Source organism: Notolabrus celidotus, chromosome 12, assembly GCF_009762535.1.
Source record: "Notolabrus celidotus isolate fNotCel1 chromosome 12, fNotCel1.pri, whole genome shotgun sequence".
Lineage (NCBI taxonomy): Eukaryota > Metazoa > Chordata > Actinopteri > Labriformes > Labridae > Notolabrus > Notolabrus celidotus.
Genome location: NC_048283.1, coordinates 9785018 through 9802883, shown reverse-complemented (window position 1 = coordinate 9802883; position 17866 = coordinate 9785018).

Genomic DNA, 17866 nt, shown 5'->3' with positions numbered 1-17866 from the left:
CCTTCCCCCAGGCTCTTAGCCACCCCTGACATTTGGGTGTACGTGTGTGTGTGAGTGTGTGTTTGTGTGGAGTGTTTAGGGTGAAGGGGTGGGGGCTTGTGTTTCCGCCCAGAGACCCAATTGCCTCCGCTCCCCTGCTACTTGTTTCCCCCTCTTCTTCCCCTACCCGCCATCGCCCTTCTTCGATTGGACCCTGTTTCTCATTTGCCTATTCATTTAAAAGCAGAAAATGCCTACTGAGATCCAATATGGGGTTGAGGCAGGGGGGCGCGAGTGGGCCATCAGCAGGGGTGGAAAACACAGCAACAACACAACGAAGAGAAGGAGGAGGTAGAAAGTGAAGGAGAGAGGTGGAGGATGCTCAGACCTCCGACAGGAGATGGCTTCAAATGGCTTTCTCGGCTCCCCTCTCTTCTCTCCCCTTCACATTTTTCCTCCCTTTTTCTCTCTCTGCCTTCCCTCTCCCTCTGTCTTTTTTTCCCCCTCTGTTTTTCCTCACTGATGCTCTGCTCATTGAGGTAGTGCTGAGATTGGGAAGTGCAGCCCGCTTGACCCTGCGGCTGAGAGAAAGCAGGGGCTCCAACCAGACCCAGTGTGTGTTTGTGTGTCTATCTGTGAAGGTGTGTGTGGGGGTCTGTTTTTAAAGACACCACCCTCTGTCCACCTCTCTGTCATTATTTCACACTCTCTTTTTGCTTTTCTTCCCCTCACCTGAGAGACTTTCGGGCTCAAAAAGCCAAAGCAGAGCCCTACTTCTTAAAGTTCTTTCAGCGGGTTTGAAAAGTCAAAGAAGATAGCACTTTGTATAAATGCTAGAGGAAAACGTTGTTAGCCCCGAGTAGCAGAGAGAGCACTGTATGACATGTTTTATGCATGGCCGCTGGGTCTCTCAGGTCGGGGAGTTTCACATCAACAAAGTGCGGAGGGTGGCGAAAGGTGAGAGGCGCACTGGCAGAGGGCGTTGGGAGGAAGAGAGCTGAGGAGTGGGGTGAAAAGAAGACAAGAAAGAGTAAACATTTGTAGATTCAAACCATCATTCAGTCAGTCAAGAGGAGGGAAGTGTTTTCACGAAAAGGCATTTAGCAGATCAAGTGCAATTGCAACCTTAGAAAGGTTAGACATTAAGAATCAGAACCTGAATCAGAGTGGGTGTTCTTGCTAATTATTGCCAGGCTGTGTAAAATACTTGATTCTGATTGGCAAAACTTCATAACAACAGAGATTATTTCTCAACAGCAAAAGCAGTTTAAAGAGCATGCTTAAAGGTGTGTCAGCAAAGTCAGAGAGCTAAAAGAGGACAGAAATGTCAACATAAATAATGCTGCAGAGGTCCTATTCACCTTGTCTGACATTACCTTTAATGGAAATGTTCAGTTTGATGGGAATCATAACAAATAAGCAGGACAATGTTTTAACTTTTGAGTTGAGGATGATGACATTCATAAATTCTTTGCAATTATTCAACTGATGAACAATTTACTCACACAGTCTCTCACATATCAGTGAACATGTTGCCATTTTTACTCCTGAGATAGTTTTTTCATACCTAGTCATGTTACTAACCTGACAGATAGTAGGTTTAAATCATTTGCAAACCATCAAAATCTGTTTTTACCAACACTTTGCACATCTCCTAACTTTTGTGGGATTGGGAATGTATTAATGGAACCAGAAATTAACACATACAACAGCAGTAGGTTAATGTAAAGATAGATGCATACATTTGGGATCTGACAGACATAAAGGAGAACAGGAAGTATCATCCGAGCAGCTGCTGTGTCTAACAATGATCTGAACACTTGAACACCCACCTCTCTGATCTCTCACCTTATTCTTTTATCTGAATAAGTAGATGTAAACACCGGCTCACACGCTGCACTGGGCTAATTGCAAAGGCTATGCAATATCCAGGACGTACACAAAATCAAAGGGAGCAGCACTCCCTCCCGTCCATGTTCATTCTTTAATGTTATTCAGTAAGCAATTTTAGGTTCCTCCTTGTTTTAAAAAAAGAATATTGTTTTGCTTTTCCAAAGGATGCAATAATGGAGGCTGTTAAAGAACCCAAATTACCATCAAACAGCTTTCATGCTGCCCTTCTACAGAATCTATACCAGCACCAAACCTAAAAGTTTTAATTCTAATAGGGATCTAATGGCTCGCTAAATCACTTCAAAAGGGACAATTCACAACAGCATTTTGCTTCTTTCATTCCCCCTCTTCAGTGTGTGGTTGCTCTTTTGTAAAGCTTTCATTGATGGCGTATCTGGTGCTGCGGTTCCATGAGAATATTTGAAGCTTCAATGTGGCCAAAGTGCAGCATTTAGAACCACATTGTCCCAAAGCACTGCAATCAGGAGATGATCTAACATATGCAAAAAAAAAAAAAAGGGAATAAAATTGGACCCCCCTGCTTTCACATTTGACAGAGTACGTTTCTCTGTTGAATACATTAGAGCACCCACAGAATGAGAGCAAATGAATGCCCGCTCACTTCCCCAGCAGCCGGGATGGAAAACAACGATTCGTCCCCCGTTGTATTTTTCATCATACCTGCGTGAGTGGATATCCACCCTCCCCACCCACCATGAGAATATGCTGAAACATATATATCCTACCTACAGTAGCTACCTACATGCCACATTTGTGTCTACACATTACAATCCTGAATAATAACCACTGGATTTAAGATGCAAAGCCTTTCACATGCAGAATCCTCAGGAGTTAAGAAACAAACAAAAACAAAAAGAAAGTCGGAGGTATGACAGACAGCAACAAACACAAGGAGAGATGATGGGGATGGGGAGGGAGTTGGAGGAGATGGGAAGGGGGCAAGAAGGGCACCTATCCGCCTTTAAGCCCACCTTAATGGCGAGTGGTGACCCTGGACGTGGGGCTATTGTCTCGGCTCCTTATCATAATGTAGGCTGTGTTGTCTTCTCCATTACACCTCGGCCATTCAATTAGCCCCCATTACCATAGTAATAGAGCGCTGCGTTGCTGGGGTCAGGACTGACAAGGGGAGGAGGAGGGCGGTCAGACGGGAGAGAGAGGGAGACGGAGAAAGAGATGGCAGAGTACCTGTAGGCACAGCAATGTCAGCCTCTAATATGGCCCAAAAAACGGTGACGCTTGGGGGGAAATCACAGAGGTATGATTTGGTACCAGTAAAGGACAATGGCTGCAAAACATTTGGTAACACCACAGGTTATCAGAGAGTCACATAAACAGTCTCTAGAAGATTCCCTTAAACTCAGACCCTGAGTGTGGGTAAATGTGGTTGAGTATTTTCTGGAAGAATCTCTTATCGTCACCTTCGATGAGTGCAAAGACTTGTGCATTTTGACCACAATCTGTTTGACAGGTCTATTTTACAATACTTTTGGCCCTTTTCCACCGGTCTGTCTTAGCCCTACTCTACTCGACTTGACTCGACTCTATTGCATTTCCACGGGCGCGGTACCTCGTGTCAGATACCAGTTTTTCATACCTGCTCTGCTCTGGTTCCAAGCGAGCTGAGCCGATACTAAAAGGTGACGTTGACGGACTGCCGATCACTGATTGGTCAGAGAATGTCGTCACCGAAGAGTCATGAGCCCAACGCTCAACACGGGAACCAAACCTGCCATTTTTAAAAAACGACATCAGTGCTGTACAATGTCTGCACACAAAGTTTTTCCGTGGTCCGTTGACGAGGTCCAGACTTTTTTGGGTCTAGTGGCCGACGAACGGATCAAACGGGAGATGGACAGAGCTACCAGTAACGAAAAGGTGTACCCGGACGTCGCGAAGCTGTCATGACGACCCCGCCCACTGTGAGTCGGCACTCGGGCTGAATAAAAAGGTACCCAACCCGAGTCGAGTCGAGTCGAGTAGAGCCGAGTCGAGTAGGGCTGGAACTGTGTAGTGGAAAAGGGCCATTAGATAGTGACTTGCAACATCTGGCACTAAATGCTAACTATTACCAATGAGAGTGTTGTAAGACGCTCATAACAGCTGTTTGAGAAAACTATGATGGAAAAAAATGAGGCAAAGACGGAATGAAGACGATGATACTTAATCTGTAGTCACCAATGAAAGAAACTCCTGAACAGTTTTAGGGTGAACACAGAAGCCAAAGTTTCATTCCCAACTTCGCATATCAAGTTGAAGAAGGAGAACATTATTTTGTACTATTTATTTTTATGTGTGCTGCTAACCTTTTGGCCAGGTTGCCCTTGTAAAAGAGGTCTTGATCTCAATGGGTTCTCATCTGGTTAAATCAAGGTTAAATAAAAAAAACAGATGTCCCCACATGTCCATAAAAATGTAGCATTGATAACAATGCCTTTGCCATTATGTAACTTGAAAAAACCTTACACATTTGGGAATCAGAATCAGCTTTAGCAGGAACTACAGGTGCAATTTGAACTAATGCAAAGTTGTTTGATATGATCAAAATGGAACTGATGAGTCGGTCAGTCAGAAGTGCAAGACTGGAACTGCTTATGTTACGAGTTATATGGCCCATATCAGCTTAGAACAAGGTACCAAACCAAATTCCTTTATGATTTTTTGTAAGAGGTGAACTTCTTAAAAACTGTCCCAAAACTCCTTTAGATTAAACCTAGCTTTACTGTGTCTCTCTATGTTAAGTTTTGTAACATCTCATTAATGTTTCAGACTAGTTTTTCCTACATTTTCTCATATTATCTTTAAGTTTCTCTAAGAACTCCTTCAAACTGGCCTCCCCTTCCTCTTTGACTGGTTTTATTTCCTATGCCAGAGCGTGTGCCAAGCAACCAGTGCCTACCTCCTGTGCCTGCCTGCATGTTGCCCTGTCGTCCCTGCCACTTTCTGGCATTGTACCCATGTGAGAACGAGAGATGGTGAGAAAGAGAGAGAGAGGGAGACAGCAGACAGAAAGGCGAGGGGCAAAGAAGAAAGGCAACGAAACAAGGGAAAGCATGCAGATGCAGGGCCCATCTCGTTTACAAATATGCAAATGCTGTTGCCTTTGTGATATGCAAATGAGAGATTACAGAGCGCTAATTAGGGTCAAAAGAACTGTTCACGTCAATTAGGGGAGAATGAAAAAACGATCCCCACTCTTGCTGGCCCCCAGCCCCCTACCCCTGCCACGGATATCCTCAGCTTTTGTCTTAAAAAAATGGAGACATGAAAAAGACAAATAATGAGAGACATGTGTACAAGGGGCGGGGCAAGAACATTTGGAAAACCAGCATGCATCTTGAAAAGGGCAGAGGTCTAGGTTTGTTTCAGAAGAAGGACATGAGCGGCTTTTTAGTCAAGGTTTAATATGCAAAAAGAATGAGTGGATCTTGGTTCTTTCCAAAAAGAAAAATGTCTCTCATGTGCATTTTGTTTATGTTTGACCAGCTGTCTCCAAATATATATTTCAAACTCAAAAATTGCACTATTTTGTAAGACAAATCAGAAAGCCAAAGTAATACTTCAGTTAAATCTATTCATGACTTTGCTAAAACAGAATTCACTGTTGAATCGTGGCAGCTAATAGCCCTTGAATTGTGCATCATTTAACCCAGCTATCTGCTCCGTCCCAGGGTCTAATTCACAAAGCAAACTGCACTAATGACAATATGTATGAAAATACCCAGAAAGTTCTGCAGCTCTGTGCAGTTTGCTCCAGTTTTAATGTTATTGTGACTGAGATGAGCTTTAAGCATCTCCAGAGTTACGCTATGCACTCCCAACTTGACAAGGCTAAATTCTATACAGGTAGCCTCCATGATGAGCTGGATGAAGAGGGAAAGTCTTCATTGTTTTATTGTGGAGTTGATTTATGGGCAGATGTGACACAAATTTCACAGTTTTTATCCAGTTTACTTCCTGGGCCTGGGGCAAGCTAGTAAAAAGCAGCTTGTTCAGATGAAAATTAAATAAAAGAAACACTCCATGGTGTACGTATAATGGCACAAATTGTGCAGGGATGAGCCACAACCTCATTGACTGATTCAACCCCTGATAATTATAATAATAGTAATGTCAAGGTAATATTAACAGACTTTATGTACAGATAAATTATATCTAGATCATCCAGAGGTGGAACTGTTGTCTTGATAACTAGGGTTAGAGCCTGACAACCCTTATAAATACTCCAACACAAATACCACCAACTCTCAGCAGACAGTACAAACTTCACTCTTTATTGTGCAGTACTGTTAGCACCAGTGTTAGTGAATTATGGAATATTTGCAATTAGGCTCATTTGCATAGAAAGGGGTTCCTTTTGCTCCAAATGAATGCATCATGGCTCATTTCAATGTATGCAAACAACTCTGGTGCACAGTGACGCTATTTGCTGGGCAAAGTAGTTTGTGGAGCGTTCAGTGTATTTGTGGCATATTTGCACAGGTTTAGTGGATGCAAAAGCCGGGCAATGCTTTTGTGAATTAGGCCCTCAGAGTGTAAGAAATGAAGTCAAAGTCATTCTGGAATTAGGGAGTAAATAATTACAGGGTACATTCTTCTTAAACTAGCACACAGACGAGGGATAGTGTAGTTTAAACATCATCAATGAGGATTGGTTCGGATTTTTAATCTAAAACTTCCTGCCCTGTCTCCAGCCAATTGATTTCAGGCACTCAAGCCTGTTCAATCAAATACCTGCAACTCTAAAAAGTTGTCTCGGTCCATCAAACTTGTCATTATGCAACCATGGAAAATATATGTCGAGACAACATAGTCCAAGGACCCCAAACACCCTCTTGTTTTTGTCTGTTTTATTAAAGTCATATATGTCCTTTTGGTGGTTGTATACTTAGATAAGGACAATGAAGATGCTTTTATTATAATGTACAAACAGTGGGGTAATAATGATCAGAAGGTGAAATACAGCAAGAAACAGACTGCATTCCTCTGTTTCACCTCTCCCTCTTATATCCATCACTCCCTCCTCACTCAGTGTTTCTGTCTAGCGTGTGCAGGAGGAACACACTGTTATATTTGCATCCTAATGACCCCTCCAGTGGCCCCCGAGGCTGGGCCCTCTGCATTACCCAGAGATCAATTAGGGCCAGGGCCCGATGTCTGCTGTGCCCCATTATAAACCCCTACCAACTTTCTCTCTCCCTCTGTCGCTTCCCCCATTCTCCCAAATGTGTCCTTCATCTACACCTCAACATCCTTGCATCTCCTCCATGTCGAGCACAGTGAAAGCACACATGCTTCTTAAACATACCAAGAGCCCATCAGACGTTCTTTAAAACACACACATTTTGCCCACCCGTGCATACAGAGTAACAGCTGAGTGTAACGGCTGTCACTCTTAGCGTGAGTCTCTGTGGTGACGTGTAAAGGTGAAAGATGAGCAGGATCGGTCCACAGAGTTCTTTTCCCTGCATGATTCCTTCTCCACCTTGTTGCTGTGTGAAGCCATACAAAGACCAGTTTGTGAAATGTGCATCCTTTTGACAGAGCTGGATGTTCATAAAGCTCCTGTGGCTGCCAATCACACTGATGTAAAAGCCAAGTGATTCAACTAGAGGATGAAGAACTTGACTGAGGATATACAGCACAGCAGAACTCACAGCAGTGTGAGCTTTGGCTTAGAGGACGACGGAGACATGTTTCATTATTATAGAAACTGTGAAAACATGCTGTCCAAGCAAATAAGGTGTTTGTCAAGTCCTGTGTATTTGATGCAGGCAACAGTCTCCAGGAAAGAAAAGTGAAGCCATTACAGAAGTGCCAAAAACTGCAGTTCTTCAGCTGGCCACTTGAGGCTGGTCCCAAAAATTTGTCAGCCCCAAGCGGCAACCTCCGGTCTCGAACTAGGAAGCCCATGCGGAAGTGTTATAAACTGCAATTCATCGAGAATCTGCTTGAGGCTGACTGCAGAAACACTGTAAACCACATACACACCAATTCAAAAAAGACGATCTTTGCAGCATTAATAAACGGCCTGGTTCAAACAACGGCTATGCCCTACGTAGCTAATTTCTCTATTGGCACACACTGTATGGAGGGTGAATTTTTTTCTAACATGACGGTTCAGAAGATATTAGATTGCGAGTTTTTGCCCAAATAAGGACATGACTGACTTGACTCCCGGACGGGAACACATAGCTGTTGGCTAGGAGGCTCAAACTCCGCCTCTTTACGTCACACTCTGCCTGGTTGAGTTTCGCATTTCCAAAATGGCTGCCGCCATCTATTGGCTTCAAAACAGCGCTCAGGAACAGATTGGAGACGTCACGGATACTAAGTCCATATTTTATACAGCCTATGGTTGAGGGACCAATATTATTATTAGAGCTGACAAATGATATATATTTTTTAAATCCCGATTAATCACAAATTAATCACACATTTTTTAATCCCTTCTAAATGTACCTTGAAGGAATATTTCTCATGTTTTTAGTACTATTTTCAACATGGTGGTGGACAAATTTGCTTGCTTCATACAAATGTAAGTATACTATTATTGCAACAATCCAAAACAATGACAAATACTATACTGTCTAGATACTTAGCAAGTATCTGTGTCTGCTCTGGCTTGAACAGGGTTACTTTTGCTTGAGTGAATTTGTGGCGGCCTCTGATGTGAATTTGCTACCTGTATATACTTCTTTGAGTCTTCCGTTGCCATGAAACTCCTAGAAATCAGTGGAGACCCCAAGAAACTACAAGATCTGGTCGAGAAATAAGAAATAGTCCAGCACATTGACCCTCATAACAACCACATTGTTCTTCTTCACAACATCATGTCTCGGCTTTCTCATGGAGTCAAAAAAAAAGAAACATGGAAAGCAGTGTTGGGATACTCCATGCTATTTTTGTGTTGCCTGTGCTTTCTTTAGCCAATACTTGTCAGACAGTTACAGTCGATGCAGGCAGCCATAGCTGGCCAGTCAGGCTTCTCAGGTTTTATTTGACAGGCCTGACATCTGACAGAAACACTGCCAAATACTTTCTTTGCTGTACGGTGAGCTCTTGAGAATCCATATCTAGAGATGGTATCCAGCCTGGGAGGTTTGGTGATAAGTAAGCTGTAGGAAAACAGCATCTCAACCTTTATGTGTGAGGTATATTTTTCCATTTCTCTATCTTCCTTTCCATTTTTAGTAAGATTTTAAGCTCCCAAATTATTTCAAAACCATCCCCCCTGTACAGCAGAACATTTTATATCAGTAAATGTGAGCAGCATTGTTGAAAAAGCCCTTGATAACTCAAATTAGGACTTACAACTGTAACTGAATATATTGTTGTTGTATTTGCAATCTTTCACTAATTACTTCCCCAAAACACTGATTCTTGGACACTAACACTGTCTTCATCCCTCACTGTCTATGACTTATCTGCATATAACATTGTCTCTGTCTGCACTTAAGGATGGCAGCAGTGAGCTCAGTTGATTCATCTTCATTAGTCTAGAATCTTGAATAGAGGGATGACTTGTCATTTTCTTTTACATTTTACAAATAACACTTAAGTTAAAATAAAGTGATGTAACTGTTTCACTATGACTCAACTCTCCTCATTCACTCTGTGTAAGTAATAAAATGCTTCAAGATATTTTGCTTGGTCCATACAAGCTGCAGAGGAGGTGATTCAGAATGCAAAGTCATACAGTGACTACGTTATGCCATATTTGGTGTGCTATCTGTAATTTAATCTTTGCAAGGTGTGAAAGCAAAAGTGAAAATTGCTGATGAAGCAAAGGCAGAGTCAAAATGAAAAAAGGTAATAAGAAAGACATAATGCTTTCTGCAATGTTAGAACTTTGATTTAACTAAGTGTATGTTTTGGGTTATCTGTATACTGATAACATGAAATCAACTGTAACTGCTGGCTGTATTTATGATTGACTTGCATGGCCATAAGAAACAAAGAAAATACAATTATTGATCAAATATGTCATGGATGGTTAAGATATTTTACATTTAAGTACAATTAAATTACATTTGTATAATAAGAGGGGGACCCCCCGATTTTGCATCTCAAAGTGAGATTATGACTATCAAGGAGTGGTAACCTGCTTGTGAAAAAAATGTCTTGTTTTGTCTGAGTTTTGTCAACCACAGATTTTTGAAGCAATCAGGAAATTGTGACTCCACCAATCCATCCATCCATCCAACCATCCAACCAACCAACCAACCAACCAACAAACCAACCAACCAGCCGACCAGCCGACCAGCCGACGACCAACCAACCGTCCATCCGTCCATCCATCCATCCATCCATCCATCCATCCATCCATCCATCCATCCATCCATGTTTATCACTTTTCCCATTCAGGGTTGAATGAGGGCTGGAGCCTATCCCAGCTGTCTCTGGGCAGGCCATGCCCTGGTAAAGTTGCCAACCTATCACAGGGCTAACATATAGACAGGCAACCAGACACACTCACTCCTACAAGCAATTTAGAGTGACCAATTAACCAAACGTACATGTCTTTGGACTGTGGGAGGAAGTTGGTTGCAGTCATGAGAACTCCCAATACAAAGGCCAAAGCCAGAATTTGAAAGGGGAACCTTCTTGCTGTTAGGCAACAGTCCCAACCACTGCATACCCAAGCCCACAGCCTTAGTCCTGTCTGCTAATGACTTAAATCCAAACTATAAAAACAACATTACACTGGTCACATCAAATAAACCTCAGTCTAATCCAAGCACAGTCTTAACTATGTGAATCTTGAATATGTGCATCCCCAAAACAGTAAGCCAAAAAAGTGGATGACAGTACCTCCCCAAAAATACTCCCAAAAGTGACATCATTATCGATTTTCTTTGGAGATGACTTGATACTTCTGTTGGTTATGTCAATTTTGGGCCAAATGACCAAGTGCAACTTTTAGGCCTTCTCTTACAGCAAGCATGGTGCAATGTGCTTAACATATAGGTTGTACTTGGGACGCAAAGCTACCACCAATTTAGTTTAGGATTAGGCAAATACAGAATATGAAGCAACCTATTGAAGAAGCATGCCATCCAAAAAGAACTGGACATTTACCAGGTAAAAAGAACCTCATGGTTGTCTCATGCGCAAAATGCAGCAATATTGGAGCACGACCCATACTTAACCACAAGTCAGAGCATTGTAATTTTTTCCAGTGCTACTGTCTTGATAATATTTCTGAGCTAATCCTATCATTTGAAGTAAGCAACTTTCTATGAAGACAGAGTTTTAAAGGTAAGGAGTGATTGTGGTTATGGTTCAGTCACCTGTTTTCAAGACGTGTCTTAGTTTACTTCATTTGCTGGATCACGTCCCATCAGTAAACAAGAGGGACAGAACTTTACACCTCTAGGTAAAGAAATTGGTTCTTTATGTGGGTATTTAAAAACACAGTGTTCGCTTAGGGTTCAAACATAAATAAATATTAGTGATAACGTAGATCATCATAATCAGAAAAAAGAAATGGACGTACTTTGCTGAAAGTAATGGATTTTAGTCTCCCTGTTTTTTTTTGTGAAATAAAGAAATACATAAATGAAACCAGAGTGGTCACAGATGGGATGATCTCCTTTTAGTAGAACAGCAAACAAAGGAGAGAGTTCAGGAACTTCTCTTTTTTGAGCACGATGCAAAATGTTTTCCAACAACAATCACCTACATCTTGTACATTTTACACTGAAGGTCATTTCTAACCTACACACTCTCACAAAGGGTGTGTGTTTTCATCAGTCAAAAGCTATTATCTCTGAAGATGTTTAAAAGGTCAAAAGTTTGGTCATTCAGAGTATCAAGGTTTTACAGGGTAAGGTTGTTTTTTCAGGTTTACCTTGTTAGTTCAGAACCATTGTGAAAAATAAGACTTTGGATCATACCTATTCAGTATAATATTCTGCTTATTATGAAGGTGAATTCAGAGATTTTCTAAAACCTTTATTTTAACACTTTCTCACCAAAGTCTTTGAACCTGACATGTTGAATAAACTGATATTTAATTTTACTCTCACACAACATTGACGTTGTTTATCACTCTCTCCTTTCATCACATTTCCTTTCCAATAGAGGAGTGTGCAGCATGCATGATTGTATGTGTTATTCACCACAACATGACAAGTAATCACTATGTTGCCTTTGCACAAGCAGATCTTCATCCATGAACAAGAGGACCTCTTTGAACTGAAGGCCAGAGGAAGTTGAGTCGATGACTTTTATCCAGTTGTTTCACCAGGTGGTGAAAAGTCCCTTTATTACTTCCTCCTGAGATTAACTGGGTGTGCACTGACTTTGTACTGCTGCCTCAGCTGCAGAACCACCCTCCTGCAATATTCATGCACATATCTGGGTCCTGCTGATACAAGACTACACCTCTTTGGAAATAATACTCTTCTCAATAGCTAGTATCAAGAGTTAGAAAGGAAAAATTAGTGTAGGGAGAAAAGTGTAATTGTCCTGCACTCATATCGCAATGAACCAGATCTTGTCTGGGCAGTGAGAATTAATGATGAAATTATGTGAGATCATGTTTAATTTCTTCCATTGATAGTCACACAGAGCTCCTCAGTGAAACATGTAAGGACAGGCATGCTTTTGGCCTTTGAATACTGTAAGACAGTATGTACAGTGCAAAAACTGTCACTCTAAATGTTTATGATGTTTATGTTTTTTAAATTAAAACATAAAATAATGGTTACAGATTAAAGAAAGTGCCAACAGCAGCTTTTAACAAACTTTGCATGTCTTGTGCTTAAGTATTTGTTGCCATAGGGATATTGAAAATTAACAGTTTTAGTACAAAGATCAATCAATAAAAGTGCATGTTGTGGCCCTTGATTCTGAGTCTTTTCAATGAATATGTCACTATTTTAATATTGTTATCCTAATCAGGGTGAGACTAGAGGGGTGGCACTCGCCTACCTAGAACCTGGTTGGTCACCCTAGATGCCACCACAAAATGCTAAGCCATGATTGGTTATTTGTCTCGTCAGAGGCGGTACTTATGTTAAAACCAACTATTTGGTCCGTGTTGCATCCATAGACTGTATTAAAATACTACATTTCTGAAGCGCTATTTTGAAGCCAATCGTTGGCGGGTGCCATATTGGAAATGCTGAACACAACCAAACTTCGTCCGAGCTAGTGTGAGGTAAAGAGGCAGGCGTTATAAAAAATTCAGCCCGTACAGTGTGTGCTGATAGAGAAATTAGCTATTCAGACTTAAACAGTTTTTTAAATCAGGATATAAACATGTTTATTATTGCTGTAAAGATCGTCTTTTTTGAATGGGTGTGTATGTGGTTTCCAATGTTTCTGCAGCCAGTCTCAAGTGGACTGGAGGTTTTGGCACTTCCGCATGGGGTTCATATTCTAAGACCGGAGGTTGCTGCTTGGTTGCATCAGGCTGGAAGTAGCTTTCTTGGTAGTAATATGTAGGACATTTTCTTTTGTTAGCACCTTCAGATCCAACTTTTGGTTAAACATCTAGTTTTTGAGCCTTTACAGAATCAAGCTGAGAAAATATATATGTTGACACTCTGTTGGGTTTCTTTTACAGTTCAAAAATAAATATAACTACATGATGCTGAAATGACAGTTGTGAAGACGGTGAGGGTAAATGCTATGAATGTACTTGTGTCTCTGGCCACCCCTGCCTATGTCTGTAACCCAGTTTGGCCCCCCATTTAAAAAGTCTGGACACACCCCTGCGCCAAACATCACATTCCTCCCAAAGAGAATGTCAGTTAATTATTACACCCTGTTATATGAGATCAGCTTAGAGGAGTCTCAGAGAAAGACAGACATGACAGAAATGGGAAGGTAAAATATAAAAATATATATATTTTGGTTAGAGATAAGTTGTGATTTTGCTAAACCTAAGAGAACACTGACTTGACATGTAGCATTCCTTTGATGTATACTATGATCACCAGCCTCTTACCCTAAAGCTATCTTATTTTTCATTTTACCTTAACCCTAAATGCGACCATGAATCAGTGTTCTTATGATATTAAGAGCAGCTAAAGACAACACAAGTGGGCTGTGTGTTGTAACCATCTCAAGTGTGACTTAATCAGATCACACACATAAATGCACATACTGTACAGACTAATATACCAAAGCAAATTCAGTACACTCAGCAGATTCTCCGTCTCTGTTCCTTTAAAAGTCTGTTCTTTCAAAGAGGACAGCTGAGTTCTAGTTGAGGGACAGATTCAGAGTGGCAGTAGAGCAGCTTTTTATAGTGTTTGTGAGTGTTTATCTTAGTGTGAATGCCTCTCTGCTCATGTGTCTCATGCAAATCTGCTGCACAGACACACTCCTGCACACCTTGCCAGGAGACATTAGTCTGTGTGTGTGTTTGTCACTTACACTCTTCGCAACATGTCACAACACTATTCGACTTTTGGTTTGACATGCGAGGGCCTCACACACACACACACAATGCAGGTTTACGATCAGCATCCCTCTGCCCCTGCATGGCCCCTGCACGGGCCCCCTCGGCCTGAAATAGAGTTGGAGGAGGAGGAGGAGGCAAGCCCCGGGGCCCTGGGACTCGACCCCTGCAGCCTAATGCCTCATCCCTGCACTGATGGTCCCTTTACACTTTTCAGCAGCTGTCAATCAAACACCACAGATGGAGAGTGTGGGGAAAGGACATGGGAGATGCTAGACAGGCTGTGTGTTTAATGATTTTTTACGATGGCACCTGTTAATAGTCACTTTGTAACGTTTACACATTTAGCCTCCACATTTAACACTGTGGCTTAAATCACCATGCCATTTTATATTTATGTTATTTATCTAATTCTATTACAGCTTCAGGAGAGGAGCTCTGCTGTTTTATTTGTCCCTATTTTCTCATTTTACAACCATATTTACTGCTTTGCACAACAAACTAGGAAGAGGATGTGTGTTAACTTACTTGGCAGTTATCTTCAAATCTGCTTCTGATTGGTGTTTGTGTTTCTGTGTGACATACACAGATTAGCAAGAAATTCTGATACAAAAAGGACTCTTTCCTCAATACTTTGTCTTACATGTGTGCTGGATATTTGAAAATGAAACCAAAAATAAAAGTAAGCTGACAACACAAGATCATTGATGAGGGTTAAAACTGTTAAGATATCAGTCACTTACATTTTGGGGTTAATATGACTAATGCAAAATATGTTAAGCGTGCTCAATCAATTCATCAACATAAACAAAAATCAAAACTTGTGTTTAAAAGTTTTGGCAATTCTGTGATCAAACTCATAGCTTGACTTGAGGCACCTGTTTAGGTCAGTTAAATTGTCTGACCCGTATACAGAGGCAATAGTCCTCACAGTGGGCAGCCCAGGTTCCCATCCAGCCAGCAGCCCAGCTGCTGCAAGTCGTCCCCCACTTTCTCTTCTTAGTTTCCTACTCTATTCATTGTCCAATCTTCTTAACAAAGGCAGGAAAGGCCCCCCAAAAATGATATGAAAAACATCCTATAGTGTGACTTCTTTGATAACACAAAGGGAAATGTTTCAAAATAATGTTTAAAATAATCTCATGAAAATAATGTTAAAATGTCACTCTGCTTTTCATCCGCAAGCTGTTGCACTGAGGTCAGAGCAGTCCCTCCAGCAAGAGCGAAAAGGAACCAACATCTGCTCAGCAGGAGAAGTTAAGTCATTGTGCAAATTATTGGACTTCTGGGGCCTGCTGATCACTGCCATTGATTCCTGCCTCTCCAGTCAATTAGATCAATGGGGCATCTTTAGACCTGCTTAGCCATGTGTCAACTGTCACACTCTGCTATCCCCTTCATTTGTACTGCAGCACATGCTGCCAGCGCACAGATGGCAACCTATACAGTCCACTACTGCAATGTGAAACAATGACGATGGACAAAGAAAAGGTGTTGACGAATGAATTTAACTATTTAAAGAGGGAATCTCATTTTAAGTATGAGGCCTTAAATGCAAGAAAGATGTGCTTCAGTGTCTCAGACTTCTTGCTACAGCCTGAGATTCAAACAGACTTATTTGGCTTTTTTAACGTTTGATTGGCAAACAAAAACAGAATCAAAGGCAGACACTTGTTGGAAACTCGAGTATGAACCTGAGAGCGTTTAGTTGCACAAAATCTTGTCCATCTCAGAGCACTCCCAAAACTTTTGAATGCCACGCAATTTAGTGATTTTTTTTGTGTTTCACCATCACATACGAATCCAATAAAATAAACTTTAATTTGCAGTTTCAATACACCAAAAAATGGAAAAGTCAAAAGGTTTAAAACGTATTCGATGCACGGTAAAAACTTCAAGTAAGTATTTCAAAAGCCAATTACATAGTTGCTCTAGAAAGACGTCAAACAAGTTTCATTGCAGTTTGACCACATATGACAAGAGTATGACACTCAAAGACAACGACCTCCTTTGTAGTCCAGCCCAAGGACAAAATCTGTTAAGTATTGTTAACTAGTTTCCTTGAGTGAGGCCACAATACAGAGCTCTGATAATGAAGCTATTCACTATTCTCATGACAGAAAAGTCGGATTTCACAAGAATACAATTCAATTTCAGAGATCGGTTACAGAACAATTGACTCCTAAAGTGTTAGAGAAACGTTTAACTTTTTTATTTGATGGTAGATATATATTTTTTAAGTTTTTAATCGGCTTTGGTTTGAAACATTTCTGCAGTGCTCAAAGAGGGAAATTTGTGAACTTTCTTTTAACAGATAATATGTTGAGGCATTTTCAGACAACAAAAGCAGTCAGCTAGAGGAGGGCTGCAGTAATGAGTTTCCAAACACATCTTTTCTAATGCAGACCACATGCCAACACTACAGTGCTGCTACCTTGTGACCCCTTCGCCCCCTCAGCATCCAACCTGTGTGCCTGCGCGCTCACAAACACACATTTTACCTAACCGCGGCCCGCGTCAAGACCCTGGGAGATTGACCCCCCTCGCACACCCCTTTCCCCTCTTCCCTCTCCACTCCCACTGACCCCCTCAGCGATAGACCATTGTTTACTTTCACTCTCCTCCACGGCCCTGCTGGTCCGGGGGGCCGGCCGAATCGTTACATTATTGTCTGGTCCTCCCTTGCACCCCCCTTCCCTCCCCGACCCGGCCTGACCCCATTCACAGTCCTCAAAAGCACCATCTGTATCACCCAACAGTCAGGGAGTGGGAGAGCGAGGGAGAGACGGGGCAAGAAGGGGAAAGAAAACAAGCGGGGAGAAAGGAGATGACGGCCCGAGGAGGGAGGGAAAGAGGGAAAGGGAGAGGAAGGGAGAGAGGACTAGAAGCATCTGAATGGGTGTTGCGCTGTCTGTCGGAAAGTATCTGTCAAATAGTTTTCACAGTGTGAAGGCTTCCCTGCTGCTTTCTTTTCTTCAAACATTGTGCTTATTGATTTTTTTTACTGCCTCCTTTTATATCTTCCTTCAATTTCTCTTTTTCCACAATCTTCTAATCCTCCACACTTTTTCCCACTCTACGTATTTCCTCCCTTAAACTTTTCTCAGACTATCCTATACCGCTGTTCCCTTGACCTGCTTCTCTCCGCATTTCCACCCTCCCGTCTCCATCCTTCCCTTCCCCTCCTCCTCCTCCTCCTCCATCTCCTCGGAGTACATCCTTCATCTCGCTGTAGTGTTGCATGAGCATTCCAGGGCCTCTTGTATGGCTGCATGTGTGAGGAAGGCGGATTTTTCCCATGGGGCCGCAGGTGAAAACTGGGACTCACTCTGTCCGCCGAGGGACGCCATCTGTCCCTGTCGGCGCACTTGCTGGAGGGGGAGCCCTGTCACCCCTCCTCCTCCTCCTTCTTTCCCTTCCATCCATCCCACCCTCTGTCCATCCACTCGCCATCTCTCCCTCCCGTCCTCATGCTGAATCACCCAGGAATGCACTCCCCTCTTTCCCTCCCCCCCTGTTTCTCCTTTCTTCCCTCTGCGTCCCGTCACTAATTCATCC